Raw genomic sequence first — 18,767 nt, 5'->3', positions numbered from 1 at the left:
GCTTAAAAAAACAGGACTTAGTGTAACTTAAGAAAATGGAACCACCTCTGACCTGATGGTGAGGCAGGGGTGATGATAAGAGCGCAAGGAGGAATCAGTGGAGGGCTGCTGCTTTTATACTGGGCCACCTCAATCAGCATTTCCATGCTGCTACACAATGAAAGAGAAAACTTCTCTTTCTTGCTAACCAAGGCGTGGCTCAAAATCTTGTTATCCCAGTGATAGTAAAGAATGCTACTTAACCAACAGTCAACATGGCAACACCATGCTCGGACCATCATGGAATGGCAGTGCCACCACTGATTAAGACAGGCAGTCAAAAGAGGCTTTAGTGGTCTGGCAAATGCATCTTTCTGGCCTGATAACACACACTAACAGTGTAGAAAGATATTTAACTGCCACTTCATTACAAATATTAACAGAACAGGGTGATGTTGAAAATACAATGATAGATTTTTACTCCAAGGCCTTGCTTTTGTGTCAAGAGAGATTCCGACAATCAGATTCCTTCATTTTAAAAAAATAACATCTGGTAGATGTTCCTAGAAGTAAACATCTGCAGTGTAACCTTGCTCCTAGGTCATAATAAGGAGAACTTGTCACTTTATGACTTTAGGGATCAATCAGTCCCTGATGTTTGGGATGGCCAAATGCACTCCTTTCTCTGACCAGCCACATAATAACACTTTCTCACACTGACTCCTGTACAGTTTTCTACCAATCAAGCGATGATGGATTGCTTTGCCACCAACACTGACACTAACCACCAATTGTAAATTTGACAAAAATAAAAAAACTGCACAAAATATTTTGCTTACTCTTGGAAATTATACGGCTAAAGAGGCAGTTCCTATCAGTGATTGGCCCACTTGTTCCCTCCACATCACTGGTTCCAGAGGTAGGTCTTGGCTGTTCTGTTTTGAGCTTTTTATAGGGTTCTAAGAACACAGCACTGTAAGTAAGTTACAGCCAGCACAGTAATGTCTGTTCAAACCATGCATGTGCTCTGAACATCACACTCAGCAAGTTAGCAACAAGTTTTCTGAGCTAAGATTTCTTAGCTTTAGTTTTATTAATACTGCCCCAAGGTAGCATCGTCTAAAACAGCTGTGACCAACAATAAGCAATCAATGAATAAAGCATGAGTATGACACCACGATATTGTTGGACTGCCTACGCCACGCACGATGTCACTAACTAGCTGGTTAAATGACTGACTGAGATAGGTGGTATTTTCATTTGGAAGTATGATTTTTCTGTCTTCTCTGTCACAAACTCAAATTGCATTCAACTCGTGTACGAGTTAAAAAAGGCTGCTCTAAGGTGGTTCCCTCTGCGTCCAAAACAAATATCAGACCTATAAGGAGTCCCTTCTCCTGCATATAGAAGCCAGTAGGAAAATAACACTGATTGTGTTCCTAACAAATGTCACCATTTCTTCTCCCCAAACTGGAGAAACATATTGTGAATACTAATAGGGTATTTTCTAAATCCCATACAACCTTTATGAGCTTGACATGTATCAGGAAAGTGTTGCCAGGGGCAAGTTTAAGAAGATATTTGTTTCCTGTTTGTTCTTGTGTGCCTACATACATTCATCTTAAGTGATCAGTGTACATATGCAACATCAAACACTCACTTCTTTTACTCCCCTTCTGCTGGAAGAAATGTATGTATCTATTTTTAGGCAAACTAACCATGATCCATGCTGCTATGTTGTTAATGAAGATTCTCAGTCACCCAGGTCATTTTTATTCATAAGTTTGAAGCAAGGCATCTGGACTTGTAGAGAAATACTCCATGATTTTGACCAAAGGGTCTAACTATGGTCCTGATCATAGGTTCAAATGAACCTGAGGTTAAACAAGTTTTAAGACAAGATGGGTGCCTCAATTTAGTAGTCATTATATTATAAAAATGATTCATTGCTTCACTTACATGCACTGTAAGTAATTACGATGTTTAATGTACTACCCACCATGGTACATTTAGTCCATCCAGAGTCTTCTGTAAACAAATATGAGATTTCTGCTTGAGTTATGAAATAACAGCACATATATGAATCTCAAGGCAAGTATGGCTGTCTCTCAAAGGTTTCCATAGGGATGTCCTCCATGAGGTCACCATATCAGGATACCTTCAGGTTCTGTGTGTTCCAAAAAGAAAAACATAAATAAAAAAAATACAGTTTCAAGGATGTGCCCTTAGATACATATGATTTTCAGAATACTCTTGCTGACAGATGATCAGGTCAATAAGGGTCTCCAGCATACAAAATAAATTGCTGCCACACAGACTGTACATGACTACACAATAAAAGGCAAATATAGCCTGAAGTACAGGTTTAGAAAAAAAACTATCAAATTGTCATAAATTATCTTCCTTTCTCTACTTATGTCCTTTGTATTTGTCTTGCTGTGTGAGTTATGTGCGCACGCAGAACTGGACAGTTGTGTCTTTTTTTTTTTTTAATCTGTCCGCAATTTCTCTCATAATTGGTATTTTTAATCTGTGAAATTTGACACATTTTCTTCTTGATTTTTCCAGTTTTTAAACTCTCAAAATTAATTATTTAGGTTTATGGACAAAGACTAGTCATAGCATTGTTGTACTGACACCTTCTTGACAGCAGGATAGCAATGATTATAGTTGTCTTGAGTCAAAGCTCTAAATGTCAGCTAACACATGCAGACATGATTGCACAATATAAGACACAGATGGCCCTGAAATACACCACAAAATGAAGGACAGCCAGTATCTCTCAATCACTTAAACTGCTCCCCAATTATTAAACCTAAAATGTTTTAATGGACAGATGTATTTGATAATCAGAAGTGCTGTCCTGTGTGAATATGTGAATACATGTGAATAAAGAATCATCGACCTTGGATTAAATAGTTGCCTCAAGTGTTTACATGGCCTCCACACATTGTTTTTATTCTTCAGCGAACAACAACAGTGTGACAGTTTCTCACACACTCGCAAAAAAGGTGTATTTCCTAATAAACTTGTATATTTAAAAATGTGAGTTCTTTTGCTATACATAGCAAACTCTCAGTAAACTGTATTATAATTATTGTAATTACTGTATCAGCTTGTTACATGTTTCAGTGAATAAATGCTTAGGTATGTGTAGCCTAAGCTACACCTAACACACAATGCAGATGTATCTGGGTATAGATTTTATGGATGCTACCCTTGCACTACTATTTGGTCCTTTTTTTTACTTTTTCTGTGAAGATAAAGCTATCAGTGTCAGGATTGTTGAAGGAGGACTCGGGGGCTGGCAGGACTCAGCTCACTAGGTGAAGTTTATTGCAGAAGAACAAAAACAAAACACTGCTCCAAAAAATACAAAACTAAACCAAGAAAAACCCAAGTAAGAAACTATCATGAAACCTACAGTAACACAGGGAAAACGAAGAGTGACAAAACGTTCTGGCACAGTCAAAGGAGAACACAGGACTTAAATAGACAAAGGAACAAGACACAGGTGAAGACACAGGCGAAGTAAAACACATGGACACAAACAAGGGAGACAAGACTTTCAAAATAAAACAAGAAACAGGACAGAACCAAAGTAACTTCACCAAGACAGCCAAAAACAAAAAATAACAACGAAACTAAGAACTATACACTGAAAATTCTTTTTTTTTTCGCCTTGTAATTATTACTTCAATTCTGTATTTAATTCTACAAAGAAGTCTGAATTTAGTGCTTTTACTTTAAAAAAGCAGTTTTTTTATGCATTGCCTTACTTGATGATCATTTGTAATTATGTGTACTCAGTTTTGTATGTAAATTTAATTCTTCAATCTAAGTAATATTCACTAAACCATTTTATTGGCTTAAAGTTGATATTTCCAAGTAAAATGTAATTGGGTCACTCAGTAAATCTTCTCTGCACTTGCATGACGTTGGCCCCTCACCACATTTGAATCTTTCTGTCAGAGAGTCCACACTTGAAAGAGGATGGCAGATTTCATTAAATAAATTTTGATAAGTTCGTGGATATGGAACCGTAGAAGTAAGTTTTAACCAATTTTGTACTTTCCCGTTGACTCATCTGTTTAAGTCAGTTTCTCGTACTGAAAGCAGTGGCGCTAGCTAAAAGCATGTTTTTTTCCTGCTAGCTAACTTGACAGAGGCTTACTTTTCGCCTGGTAAAGCCTCATTAATATAAGGTCGTGGTTTCTATCCAAGCTGGATATGTTAATGATGCTGCTGGTTAGAACGAGTGACTTGCATTGTTATATGATATGATAAGCGTATTAGAGAAAAGTTGTGCAGCTTGTGCTGTTGCCTCCCTTCCAGTGCCACACTTGCCGCTACAAGTCACTCTGATACCGCATTTCTACCAGCGTTATCGGCTCTACTCTACTCGATTTGACTCGACTTGGCTGTGCTGTGTTTCCACCACCTGTAGCACGACGCTAAAGCTGGCGCGGCATTGTTACCACACGCTCAGACATACACACTTGCGCACACACAGACGGAGAAAGCTGTGTGTGAGGTGAGTCTGCATCCACCTCCAATGATGCATTAGCGGTTGTTTTTGTTTCATTAACTCTTTTGGATGCTGGTGGCAGGTTATATTTCTCTTTCTGAGAAAACTGTATTTACTTATTATTTACCATGACATAGTCTGGAATAGTCTAAGCAGATATTGTGGCCACATCCTATTTCAAAATAAAAGCACTGCTACAGTTCAGCTGTCATTACTTAATGGGACTTTTATTTTGAAAGAAAGAGGGAAGTTTGTCTCTTTACAATACAGCTAGCTTTTGCTGTTGTAGCATTGGTAAAGCATGGAAACCAAAAGCATTTTTGGTTAAACTGAACACAGGTCAGATTTTAGCATAAAATTCCATTAAAAAATGGTAGCTTTTTTCAGCTGTTAAAAAAAACAGGCTGTAAAATGCCAGTTGTGCCTCGGTGTATAATAATCAAACTTTTCTGTATATTGCAATAGATGAAATTGTCAGCATGTAAAGCAAGTAAAGAGGGTCACTGGTTCTTACATGTAAGTATTATTTGTTGTCCTTTTAGACTTGAACAGGATGTCACGCCACTCTAAGGGGCATGAGCATCATCAGCCGGTTTGACTACAAGATAAGATCAAATCAGTATGATTTGGTTTAACTTTTCACAGCATTTCTTTATGTATGACAGTTTGGTGTGATTTTAGATGTTTTTATTTGTATTTTTCAGGTGCCAAAAATGAGATGGACATGTAAAATCTGTAATTTTGAGTCAGAGAAGAGGTTGGGATTGTTAAAACACTACAGAAACATTAAAATGGTGGCCGCAGCCAGTCAGTCCTGTGTTGCTCATTCAAAACATTTAATGCCCTTCATACCCATTTGTCTTGATACCATGTGGAGATGGTAACACAAAGTTCATTTACTTGTCTACTTTGCTGCTCTGGTGGTTTTTATTCAGCGAAGCAATATTTTGAGCATCTTGGCAGCCACTTAAGAAAGTTTGAAGTAGTGTCTTCAAAAACTGCAATTTCAGTACTAATATTTACTCCACATTTACTAGCCATAGACACAAGAAAACACAAGTCGCACACCTTTGAGGATTTTAAAACTGAAGTGTTAAAAAGCCAACCTCCTGAACCTGCACTGTAAGATATTACCAGGATTTTACAACATTTAACTGTAATGTGTCACAATAAATTACTGTATTTTTGTGTTACAATATTGTACTGCACTATTTACAATATGATACTGTAATCAATGTTTCACAGTAAATTACCGTGAACATCATTTTGCTGTAATTTCACAACATGTTAATGTTTTTGTACAGTAAAATACTGTATTCACACATCTGCTGTTATAACACAACACATTACTGTAAAATTAAAGCTGCAAGCAGCATTGCGGGCCTTCACGATCCTGTGTCAAACTGGCCAGAGGGGCTACACGTTAGGGGCCGCTATAGAGCCATTTTCCCATATGCGTTTCAGCAAATTTCAAAATTTTTCAGGCGAATGAATTTTTCAACCAAGTTTGGTGAGTTTTGGGGCCTGTTAAGGCCTCCAAAAATGTGATCTCAGGGGGCGAAAAAAAAATAATAATCATAAGGGTTTCAATAGGGCTCTTGCACCGTTCAATGCTCGGGCCCTAATAATAATCGCACTTGAATCGACTTGCATTGTGGGACCAAGAGCAGCAGTGTACCAGATGCACCGGGCACTCATAAGAAGAGAGAAAAGGGTAAGGTGAACATCATTTAAAATATAGCTCCTTATGATTTACTATTAAGTATGTTCGTTAGTACATGAATGAATGAATGAATTGTTGATGGTCTCTGCATGTGGATGGGACAGATTTGACCGCATGCTAGGTAGCCCAGCAGCAATCCATTTCTCCACGAAGCTTTGTCACACAGGCAAGTAATTTATACCGTTGGGAAGCTTAAATATTTTTTATGCTTCCCATGTATGGATAATTTGAATTATTTGATCGCTAAAACGAGTTGAGTTAGCCGCGAATTAGCGCACCTATATAGCAGGTAGCAACAGCAGCAACCTGTCATCACTTCGAAGCCGTTTTTCTCTGCGAAGCTTTGCCACACAGGCAAGTGACTTATACCGTTTGAAATTAGTTTGAATTATTTGACCGTGAAGACAAGTTGAATTATCTGGTCCCCCTGCTTTCTGTTTCTAACCCATGACAGTTTGGACATGAACCTCCTCTCTTTCTGCTGCATAAGGCTTAATAATTTAGTTGGTCATAATACAATATATATATATATATATGTGTGTGTGTTTTCATTAATTGTAAGTGTTGTGTCTCTTTCTTCTATTCCAGGCAAGATCCACATTGACTGTTGGACCAGTTGAAATCTACAGGCTTAATCTCCTCCTTCTGGGTACACAATTGATCCTTTGCTGATAGCTGTTGTGTCTAAAGCCCAATGTTTACCTGCAAGGTTAGTTTGTGTGGGCATGTATCAGAAACTGTTGTTCAGTTTATTCAGCACACAGTTACGTACTAACACTCCCCATTACCACTATCATTGTGGTGTTCCTGGCTGTACCCGGACTTACCGAAAAGCAAGTGTTCTAACAACACATATGTATAGAGACCATGAAAGACCAGGACCTTCCTTGCAGCATCGCAGGTCATTTGACACACCTTTAAAATGCGTGGCTCTGTCTTGTGCATTTAAGTGTGAAACTTTAACATCCCTTGTATCACATTTGAAGTCACATATAAAGGAAGGGTTGGAAACCAAATGCCCATTCAGAGGTTGTGACCACAGTTTTACAGTTTCATCCAGTTTTGCCTCACATGTTTCTAGGAAACATAGAACTACATGTGTAGAGGATCTAGATGACATGGTTTTTGATAGGTCTGTTACTACAAAGCCTTTAAATCAGCATGAGTCTAGTCAGTCATGTTCAGATATTCCTGATGATAATCTTGAATCTGAAATGCCATTTGCTGTGGATGAAACACTCTTTTTACAAAACCTTACACTTCTCTATTTAAAACTACAGGCTAAGCTACTGTTACCGGCAAGTACCATTCAAACAATCATTGAGGACTTTCAAAATGCCCATGAAATTGGCATGTCACATTCACTTAACATTTTGAGTGAGAAATTGAAGGTAGTTGGAATTCCTGAGGCCACTGTAAGCAACATAATTTAAGAAAAGAATGGAGGGGATCTACTCAAGCTGTATAACAGGGGTGTTCTGAGCACAGACATAAGGAAGAGGAGGAAGGGTGCTTTTAAAAAAAACTTCAACTATGTTGAGCCAGTGCCTCTGTTTTTGGGAAGTGATGACAATGGCAAGGAGTGTTTTGCCCAGTATGTACCTATACTGGAGACATTAACAACATTGTTCAAAAGTGAGTCTGTACGAGAACAGTATGCTGCAACACGTATGCAACCCCCATCTAGTAACGTCTATCAGGATGTTAGAGATGGAGAGGGAGTTCAAAGTAATATTCTGTTGAAAACTGACCCTTCCTCAGTTGGTTTGATACTATACCAAGATTCATTTGAGGTTGTGAACCCACTTGGCTCAGGGAAAAAAAAACACAAAGTGTTAGCTGTTTACTTAACCCTGACTGACATTTTGCCACACAACAGATCAATTACAAATGAAATGCAACTGGTCCTCCTCTGCAGGGAGCAGGAATTTAAATACTTTGGAATGAGCAAAGTGTTTGAACCACTGATCAAGGACCTCAAAGTCCTGGAGGAGAGAGGAATTGTGATAAGTGATGGCAGTGTTGTTAAAGGCGCTTTGGTTGCCATTTCAGGAGACAACTTGGGATCACACTCTGTTGGGGGCTTTTTGGAAAATTTTAGCCGTGCTGGTCATTTCTGTCGCTATTGTGAAATAGACAGAGATACATTTGTAAATCAACCAGAGTTGTCTGGTACCACTAGAACAGCACAGTCTTACAGAAGCAATTTGCAAACTCTAAAAACAAGTGACACTGACTCTGTATGTGGCATTAAGTGTGACTCTCCTTTTAACCAACTTACTCATTTTCATGTCTGCCAGCCTGGCCTTCCACCATGCCTCGGCCATGACTTGTTTGAGGGTATTGTCTCTTATGACCTTGCTTTGTTTATTGGTCATTTAGTCAGGGAGAGGCATTTTACTTACCTGCAATTAAATAGGTGTAAGAACCAATTCAAATACCAAGGAAATGATGGCAACGACAAACCAGCAGACCTCTCTCCTGGTAGTGAGAGATTAGGTGGGCATGCAGTTCAAAACTGGTGCTTGCTTAGATTGCTACCTCTCTTGGTAGGTGACAGGATTAAAGATCCTTGTGACAATGAGGTATGGCAGCTCATTTTGCAGCTGAGAGAAATAGTGGAAGTTGTCTGTGCACCAGCCATTACAGCAGGCCAAGTAAGCATACTTAAAGACCATCATTGAAGAGTACCTGTACTATAGGAAAAAGCTCTTCCCTGACCACGCCTTGAAGCCCAAGCATCATTATTTGTGCCATTATCCAGAGCTCATTGTACACTTTGGCCCACTGATTCGCCTGTGGACTCTAAGATTTGAAAGCAAACACACCTTCTTCAAACAGTGTGCCAGAAAATTGCACAATTTCAAAAGTCTTTGCAAAACTCTGGCAGAGAGACATCAGCTGCTGCAAGCCTATTTTAGTGCAGGAAACATGTTCCCTCCACCTATACAAATTGAATAGGGTACAGAGTTTTACATGTGCGATTATAATGACAAGATCAGAGCATCTGCAGCCAGTTGTGAGTTTGAGTCACAATCTGCAGTGGCCTGTTACAATGTCACAGTAAAAGGGACTATGTACAAAAAAGGGATGTTTGTTTTGCTTGGACACAATGCTGAAGAACTTTACTTTGGGAAAATTAAGCTGGCTATTGTTCTTCAAGATTCTGTGCACTTTGTGACAGAGAAACATACTTTTGTAAAGTTGACGGACATGGGTATCTTCTGTCAGTTGGGAAAAGTGCAAGGGGATTATGTTTGCATCAAGCATGAACATCTGATTGACTACTATCCTCTTGAAGCCTACAAGCTGTGTGATCTGTCAGTGATTGCTCTCCACCATTATTTTCCAGAGGCATTATGTTGATGGATTCATGTTTGACACACTTTGATCATCCAGATAATGACTCAAGACATAAAGGAAGCAGTCCTGTCATTTTTACCGGACCTCTCTGATGAGACCCTGACATCCTTGTTGGAGGTGTTTGAGGAGTTGGGAGTGGAGAATAGAGCAGACCTCACCTTTATACAAGAGAAAGATCTGGAGAAATGCCTTAGACCAATCCAGTGCCGGAAGTTGCTTAATGGCATTTAAATAAAGGTAAATACATATTTTAACATCATGGGAATGGGAATAGTAAATTACCAGCAGAATGGTACAATTTAATAATTTTTCTTTCTTTTTTTGTCCTTTATATCCAGGACTTCCATCGCTTGAGGTAGATGTTGCTTCTCCCACCCCAAGCAGCCAATGCCCTTCATCATCCATCTCTGAGAACACTTTGTCTTCAGACTGCCTGGGAGGCAGTGGTATACAGACTTCTGTGTCAGATGGAATGAGATGCCAGCAGCAGTCCAACAAGCAGTGGCAGGTCAAAGTCAAAGGTCCAAACCCAACCAGAGCTATGTGCCACTGTGTTGCCCGGGGAATTATAAGAGGCTATCCCAAAAGATTTTTGGGATACAGGAGACATTGTTGGAGATGGCTGTCAGTCCCTCCTTCAACAATTGAAAACAAGAGTAGAATATAAAAACAGAACAAATACTCTTGCAAGGAGACGTAGAGAAAGAAGGCCCTGCAGTGGGTTGGCAGAGGTGGCCACAGTTATGGCACGAGGCCCTGTTGACCAGTATGGATGCATCAGGTGGGGTCCTGTGGAACTTCCTGCTGGAGAGACAGAGACAACACTAGATGATATGAAGAGGCAACTCCTTGACATCTACTCGCAAGAAGGGATGTGCGGGGGGAAGAGAGCTGAACATCTAATGGAAAAAACATATATAATTCAGCGCCGGTACCTGAACAGCGTGCCTGCACCAGGCATTGCTGTAATTAAGAAAGAAATGGCCTTTTCTCTTCACACCTAGAGGCCTTTACTCCCACTTTGGCCTCCTGACAGATGTCTCCATCCTGAACAAGCTGCGACAGGCCCTCGACAATAAAGGCACCACATTGATCAGTTACTTCAAGGATCTGCAGTGTCATCCTGGGATCGAGGATGTCCTCAGCAGCTATGACCCGGAGACTTCAGACAAGGCTGCATGTATCCTGTTGCTCCTGATGGCATATTTCAAAGAGCCAAGGAATGCCATCATGCTTGAAACTGATGTAAGTTGTTGAAAATAAACAGCTTGTGATTTCAGTAGTTTTTTGATTAACCTCCAACTCTCACTGGGACAATTGAACTCTTAAGCACCTTTTTAAGTCTATGCTACCATACATGCATATTACAGTTGTTTCTTATTTTACAGCCCTGTTCCACAGCTGCTGATATGCAGAGGACAGTGACATTGCCGAGCACTCCCTGCTTGATTGTCCAAGGTACTGTTGATATCTGGATTTTATATTGATATTTCTAGCTACAAAAAATATACCATAAGGGTTAGAAATGAATGGTCACAACTTTTCAGTTGGTGTTTGTTTCCCTCTAATATTGCAGCTTGTAGCTTGGTTCTCCTAATCTAACAGTAGTCATAATAGTAAACAGTCAGTAGTTGGTGTAAAACAATTGGATTAAAGATTAGTTTAGAATATGCATTGACTAGATTTATTTTGTAACTGTATCCTAAGCCTCCATAGATGATGAGTGTATTCTCAGCTGAGAAATGCTGCTTTCCACCCAGATGACTATAGCAGACCGTCAACGCACACACTAACTGGTAATGCTTACATCAGTGGATAGCTGCTGCAATGTATGGTAAGTGTGTAATAGTTTACTGTATAGAGTGTAACATATAGCCAGAAACTATGCCAGGGACTTGTGCAGGACTAGTTGATAGCCCATCATTAGAGTTTAAATGGGGGTGAAACCTGCTAGGAAGGGATGAAAGGACAGAGTTGTAAACAAGTGAGAGCTGATGGGAATATATCACATTAATTTACTGTAAATATTTTACAGTAACATACTGTGATATATTCCTGGTAAATTACTGTGAGATTACTGTGAAAGTAATGCAATTATTAGCCAGTATTTTACTGTAAATTCACGGTGAAAAATTTAACAGTGTGTTTTTGCTCAGAATGAGACCTATGAGGAACAGAGCTTTGAATTGTGGGATGTGGAACCACAGGAGTTGTCTCATGACATAACAGAGGTATTTGGCTCTCTGTTTTTGAAGTTGGAAACATTGTACAATGTCCCAAACAAATGCATTGATGAAATGGTAGATGAGCTTCAGTTTATATCTACCTGTGCATCTGCTCCACTTTTAAGAGATGTGGTGGTGTCCACCTTGAAAAGCCATAATTGTGATCTGGATCCAGCCATTATCTCAGATTTGGTGAAATGCATTTGTGAGACACACCCTGTAAGTATTGCTTTGGGGAAAAATGGGCCTTTCACATCATCATACAAGAGAAGAGAATTCATAAAGAAGCATTTTTCGTTTGTTGAACCAGAAGAACACATTCTTGATAAAAAAAAAGAGAACAAAACATTCCAGTATGTCCCAATATTGCCCTCCTTGGTGCAGGTCTTAAGTGAGACTTTTCAAGAAATTACATTTGAATGTGAAAAAACTCTGAAAAGAATGTCAAGTGCCAGACATTTCGTGATGGACCTCACTATCAAAAAAATGAGTTTTTCTCTGTAAAAGAGAACAGAGTGAGTCTCATCCTGTACATTGATGACTTTGAGGTATGTACCGTATTTTCACGACTATAAGGCGCACCTAAAAGTCTAAAATTTTCTCAAAAGTCGGCCCTGCGCCTTATAATACGGTGCGCCTTGTGTATGGGTTGAGTACCAGACAAGGGGACGTGGTACGTAAACTACGTACGCTGGCAGCAATTCACCAATCAGCTGAACAGTACGTCATATGTACACTACGTACACTAGCAGCGATGAACCAATCAGATGGATACTACATAACACACCGGTTCAGCCGATTGGTGAATTGCTGCCAGCGTACACTACGTACGCTGGCAGCAATTCACCAATCAGCTGACTGCTACGGTACTGGCGCAGCAACTTCCAGCGGATTACAGCTTCCGCGTTATGCAGTGACAACATTGCCAGCAAAAACATCCAGCCCAGCCACATCACCAACATGGATGAAGTCCACCTCACTTTCGAAATCCCCGTGAACCAAACTGTGGAGAGAATGGGGACCAGCACGGTATCAATACGGACTGTAGTGGTGGACTGGATGGTAATGGACAGAAACTTCCGCCTATGGAAGAGAAAGACTCTGCTAAAAGAAATGTTTCCAGCAGGAGTCTTTGTTAAGGAGAAATGAGGAGACGAGGAGTGGCTCAGGGAAGTTTATGTAAAGAGACCGGGTGGTTTTTTTCCACGCATCACCCTCGCTGCTGATCCGCGACTCCGCGTACGCCCGTCTCACCGCTGGTGTAAAAATACAGGCGAAGCAGATGAATTCATAGCTTGCCGTAATCCCGGGAGGGTTAACAAAGAACTCCAACCGCTGGACATCGGCATAAACAGGGCGTTCAAAGTAAAGTTGCCAGCGGTGTGGGAGCGATGGATGGCGGACAGCGAGCACAGCTTTACTGGGAGGCAGCGCCGGGCGAGTTACGTCAGTTATGTGAATGGATTGTGGACACATGGGCTCATGTTTCTGCAGTGACTGTTGCCCGAGCTTTTTTAATTTCCGAACAATAATAATAATAATTTCCGAACAGCCAGCCGGCAACGTGTGTGGCTGTGACTCTGACAGCGACGAGAGGGAAGCTGGCAGGTTTGAACTCGCGCAGTTGTTTCCTGTTTATTGTTGTAATAAATGTTCTGTACAGTCAGCCACTGGTAAGGATGAATTAGGAATCACTGTGGTGCATCTGATTAAAATGCGGGACAACGTATATCCGAAGATGGTCTTTATTTATTAATAAAGTGTAAAGATAAAGTTGGAATCACAACAGGTATTCAGCAGCAGCCACTGCTCTGCCCATAGAAACACACACGCTGTTTCTCTGTCACTGCCACCGTCGAGAGAGAGGCTGCACCGGCTCCTCACTGATATCCAGCCGGTTTTTACTGAATCGCTGCTGATAGAGATGTGAGCGGCTTGCGGAGGATGTTTCCTGGGTTTTCGCTTCTGCAGCGCAACGTAACTCTCTGTCTTAAAGCTGAGATGCGAGGGTCCGATCGCAGGAGAGTTGCTCAGGGAAGTTTACGTAAAGAGACCGGGTGGTTTTTTCCACGTATCACCCTCGCTGCTGATCTGTGACTCCATGCGCGCCCATCTCACCGCTGGAGTAAAAAACCAGGTGAAGCAGACGAATTCGGAGCTTGCCGTTATCCCGGGAGGGTTAACCAAAGAACTTCAACCGCTGGATATCGGAGTAAACAGGGCGTTTAAAGCTAAGCTGCGAGCGGTGTGGGAGCGATGGATGGCAGACGGCGAGCACAGTTTTACCAAGACTGGGAGGCAGCGCCGGGCGAGTTACACCACCATATGTGAGTGGATTGTGGACGCATGGGCTCATGTTTCTGCATTGACTGTTGTTCGAGCTTTTGTGAAAGCCGGCGTAATTTCAGAACAGCCAGCCGGCAACGACAGTGACTCTGACAGCGATGAGACACAGTTGTTTTATTCTGACGCTGAAGATGAGGACTTTGATGGGTTTGCGGGAGAGGATTGATTAAAATGTGAGTGTATTGTACATAGCTGTAATAAAGTTCGACTTAACTCTATGTTTTGTCCCGTTGCCTTTTTATTTACGTACTGGTATGTTTTAGCGTAGCATGCATCTTAGCGTCTCAGTGTTGTCCGAGCTTTTGTGAAAGCCGGCATAATTTCAGAGCAATAATGAATTAGGAATCACTGTGGTGCAATTTATATCCAAAGATGGTCTTTATTTGTTAATAAAGTGTAAAGATAAAGTTGGAATCACAACAGGCATTCAGCAGCAGCCACTGCTCTGCCCATAGAAACACACACGCTGTTTCTCTGTCGCTGCCACCGTTGAGAGAGAGGCTGCACCGGCTCCTCACTGATATCCAGCCGGTTTTTACTGAATTTACATACTGGTATGTTTTAGCGTAACCTGCGCCTTGTAGTACGGTGCGCCTTGTGTATGCGCTGAGGACAGAAATAGACCGTGTAACTGACACATAATGCGGTGCGCCTTATGGTCGTGAAAATACGGTAATCATCTTGGGACATCTCGAAAAAAGCTGTATATTGGGTGTTGGGAAACATTCCAGTGCAGTTACGTTCCACATTGGCATCAATCTATCTGGCAGTTCTGTGTAAGGCTGGAGACACTAAGCAGTTTGGATTCCAGAGAGTTTTAGAGCAACTGTTAACAGATATAAAAAGGTTGGAGAAAGATGGTATTTTTGTTCCAGCATTGGGGAAGGCCATTAAAGGGACTGTGGTCAGTGTGGTGGCAGATAATCTGTGGCAGGATTTGTTGAAAGCTTCACAGGCTTTGTACATCTGTCGGTTTTGTGTTGGGGAGCGATCCATGTTTCAGTCCAATGAAGTGAGATCTGGGTCTTTCTGTCGAAGAACTAAAGATCAGCATACACTGCATGTACAGACAGCCTTGTCTAGTCCAAATCACACCCCTTGCTATGGAGTAAAAAAAAACAGTGTGCACTGTCAGAAAAACAACATTTACATGTGACATCTGGTTACCCTTCAGATGTTTTACATGATGTTCTGGAGGGCATTGTTTCAGTAGAACTGGCTTTGGCTTTTGATAGCTTGATCAAGAAAAAGTATTTTTCTTACATGGAACTCAATAATGCGATTCACAGTTTCCCATACAAGTGGATAAAACAAATCGCCCTCAACTCATTCCTGCTAACTTTTCGACTCGAAAATCAGTAGGGGGAAATACACATGAAAACTGGTGCTTGTTGCGTCTTCTGCCTCTGCTGATAGGGTTAAAAGTACCCGAACAAGAGCCTGTATGGCATGTGCTGATGACATTGAAAGACATTGTGGAACTTGTCATGTCCATACAGAAGAAAGCATTTGCTTTCTCAACAGCATCATTTCAGAACACCGAAGCAGATTCCTTGACGTTTTCCCTCAACAAAAACTCATTCCCAAGCACCACTTCCTTGAGCACTATCCTCAGCTCATTCGGGAATTTGGCCCTGTAGCTGCCCTCTGGACCATGAGATTTGAGGCCAACACAGCTTTTTTAAGAGAGTGGTCAGGCACACTGGTTGCTTTAGGAATAATTTGTTGTCACTCACAAATAAGGACCAACTCATGGTTTCCTACCACCAGTCACATGCTGCCAGACCATCACTGGCAGTGACAAAAACAACAGAGGTCTCTTTAGATGTCCTTAAGGATGATCTAAAAGAACTGGTGAAATCCAGATTCCCTGCTGTTACGGCTGTTCATGTTGCGAACAAAGTGTTTTGGGCAGTTGGAATGTTGTTGTGTTGTGACTCCACTGCAGGATTGCCTGATTTTTCTGAAGTATTGCAGATACTTGTAATTTGTGATACACTGACCTTTTTACGAAGGCGAAAAACCACATGGTACAATGAGAACCTTAGGAGTTATAAGCTGGAGAACACAGGGAGTGTGCAGTTGCTTGAGCAAAGAGAGCTGAAAAAGATTTTTATCGCTTGGCTTCCTACACTCTTGCAGGAAGATGCCTTACAACTTTAAAGCACCACATTTGCCTATCTTTTTAAGAATAAGATGAAAAGTTTTACCTGCAGGCATCACAAGAACACTTCAGGACCTCACTGATTCTCTTCAAGAGACATTTGATATCACAGGATCGTTTACTGTTATGTACCAGGACATGGATTTCGACGGTCAGTTCTTCACTTTGACCTCGATTGAGGATGTACAAGATAAAGCTACCCTCAAACTAGTAATGATGGAACCAGCAGTCTTGACTCTTATTCCTGTGGGCATGTCAGAAGTCGAATCCCCAGTTCCACAATGTACTGAAAGCTCCACCTCATCCGACACAATCCTACTTTCCTCCTCAGATGATAGTGGGCCATCCTACAGGTCAAAGCCATGGCCACTTTGAAATACCAGCCTTTTCTTATGATGTAGACCTTGCACTAGAAGCAGCAAAGCAAGCTTATGAAAATGATGGCACGCTTTTGAACAATCCAAGAGTAACAAGTAGCATTCTTGAGAAGCTAGCAGAGACAATATTTGGCTTCACAGCATATCCAACTGGTGCCCAGATTTTAGCTGTTGCTGAAGCTTTGGTAGAGAAATACCCATGCCTCAAAGAGCCAGGGTCTTTTAATGGGTTATATGGTTGGCAACAGAGGATGAAATACAAAATGGGCAACTACAGGGCCAAATTAAGGGGTCGCCAATTAGGCATTACAGAGCTCGAGGTGAACATACTGAAGAGACAATGCTCCAGTGAAGAGGGTTCACAGAGAAGCTTTAAAAGGCCAAAAAAAGCTGAAGCCAACTACCTGCCACCACTGCCATTAGGTGAAACTGAAGAATCCTTGGAGAAGGAGAGACTAGATTTGCTCAAGGAAATAAAGAAGAAGAACGAGAGGGTGATTAATGAGAAAATGGAGAAGTCTTTCGCTATGAGAAGAATGGAGGACCTCTTGGAGAGATGACCTACTCTGTTCAATTCAATTCAATTCAGTTTTATTTATATAGCGCATATTACAATCAGACATTGTCTCAAAGCGCTTCACAGGAACCCCCCTAAGAGCACTGTGGCAAGGAAAAACTCCCTTTAAGAGGAAGAAACCTTGAGCAGGACCCGTCAACTTAAGGGGGAACCAGTCCTGCTGCTAGTCAGAGAGGATGAGAGAGAGAGAGAGAGAGAGAGAGAGAGAGAGAGAGAGAGAGAGGAGCAAACATGATACAAACATGATACAGTACAGAGCAAACATGACAGCAAGATGAAACAGTGATTATATTGCAATAGATATCTATATATATCGTCGGTCCATAAGTAGGAATAGTAATTTGATAGTAAAGATGAGCAGCAGGGGCTAGTGAAGTCGATGAGCACAGGAGAGACTGCAGGTCAGTATGCAGGTCTTGAGACCTGCAAAGAGAGAGAGCGAGAGCGAGGCACAGAACTACAAGGAAGACAGTTAACACAGATTATGAGACGATATTACCCAGTATGATCCAGACTAAGGAGAGTGGAGGAGAGGTCAGAGGGTGTTCAGAGGATCGTGTTTGTGCCCCCCGACAACGTAGAGCAAGAGAGACTTCACGGGCCGGACTGCAGGTCATCATCCAGGTCTTGAGACCAGTGTGAGCCAGACTAAGGAGAGAAAAGGAGAGGTTAGAGGGTGAGAGGGAAACTGCTCAGTGGATCATGTTTGTGCCCCCCGACAACGTAGGCCTAGAGCAGCATAGCTGTGCTACACACTAGGTCTAAGGCTAACTGTACGCCTTACTAAACAGAAAAGTTTTAAGTCTAGTCTTAAAGGTGGAGGCAGTGTCTGCCTCTCGGACCCAGATTGGTAACTGGTTCCATAATAGCGGTGCCTGATAGCTGAAAGCTCGTCCTCCCATTCTACTTCTATGAATCCTAGGAACTACTAGTAAACCTGCACTCAGAGATCTGAGTGTCCTATTAGGAACATATGGTACAATCAGGTCCTGCAGATACAATGGAGCAAGTCCATGAAGAGCCTTGTAGGTTAGAAGAAGGATCTTGAAGTGTATTCTTGAGTCCACTGGGAGCCAGTGAAGAGACGCTAGGACAGGAGAGATATGATCCCTTTGGCTGCTTCCTGTCAGAACTCTAGCTGCTGCGTTCTGGATCAGCTGCAGACTGTTGATGGAGTAATGTGGACATCCTGACAATAAAGAGTTGCAGTAGTCCAGTCTTGAAGTGACAAAAGCATGGATGAGCTTTTCAGCATCACTCTGAGAGAGGATGCTCCTGATCTTAGTAATATTACGCAGGTGAAAGAAAGCGGTCCTGGAGACCTGCTTAATATGAGAGACAAACGACATGTCTTGATCAAAGATAACTCCAAGGTTCCTCACAGTCGTACTGGAGGCCAGAGTAAATCCATCCAGGGAGAAAGTATTATCTGATAAACTAGTTCTGAGATGTTTCGGTCCAAAAACAATGACCTCAGTCTTGTCC

The 18,767-nt window shown here is 41.5% G+C and overlaps 1 pseudogene; it reads left to right on the top strand.

Annotated features, from left to right (window-relative positions):
- The first annotated feature begins 9,443 nt into the window (after positions 1–9,443).
- Positions 9,444–17,265, top strand: LOC114443004 (uncharacterized; annotated as a pseudogene).
- Positions 17,266–18,767: the final 1,502 nt, after the last annotated feature.

The sequence above is a fragment of the Parambassis ranga genome, chromosome 10, assembly GCF_900634625.1.
Source record: "Parambassis ranga chromosome 10, fParRan2.1, whole genome shotgun sequence".
Classification (NCBI taxonomy): Eukaryota; Metazoa; Chordata; class Actinopteri; family Ambassidae; genus Parambassis; species Parambassis ranga.
Note: the sequence above shows the minus strand (reverse complement) of the source record. Positions and strands in the feature narration are given on the sequence as shown.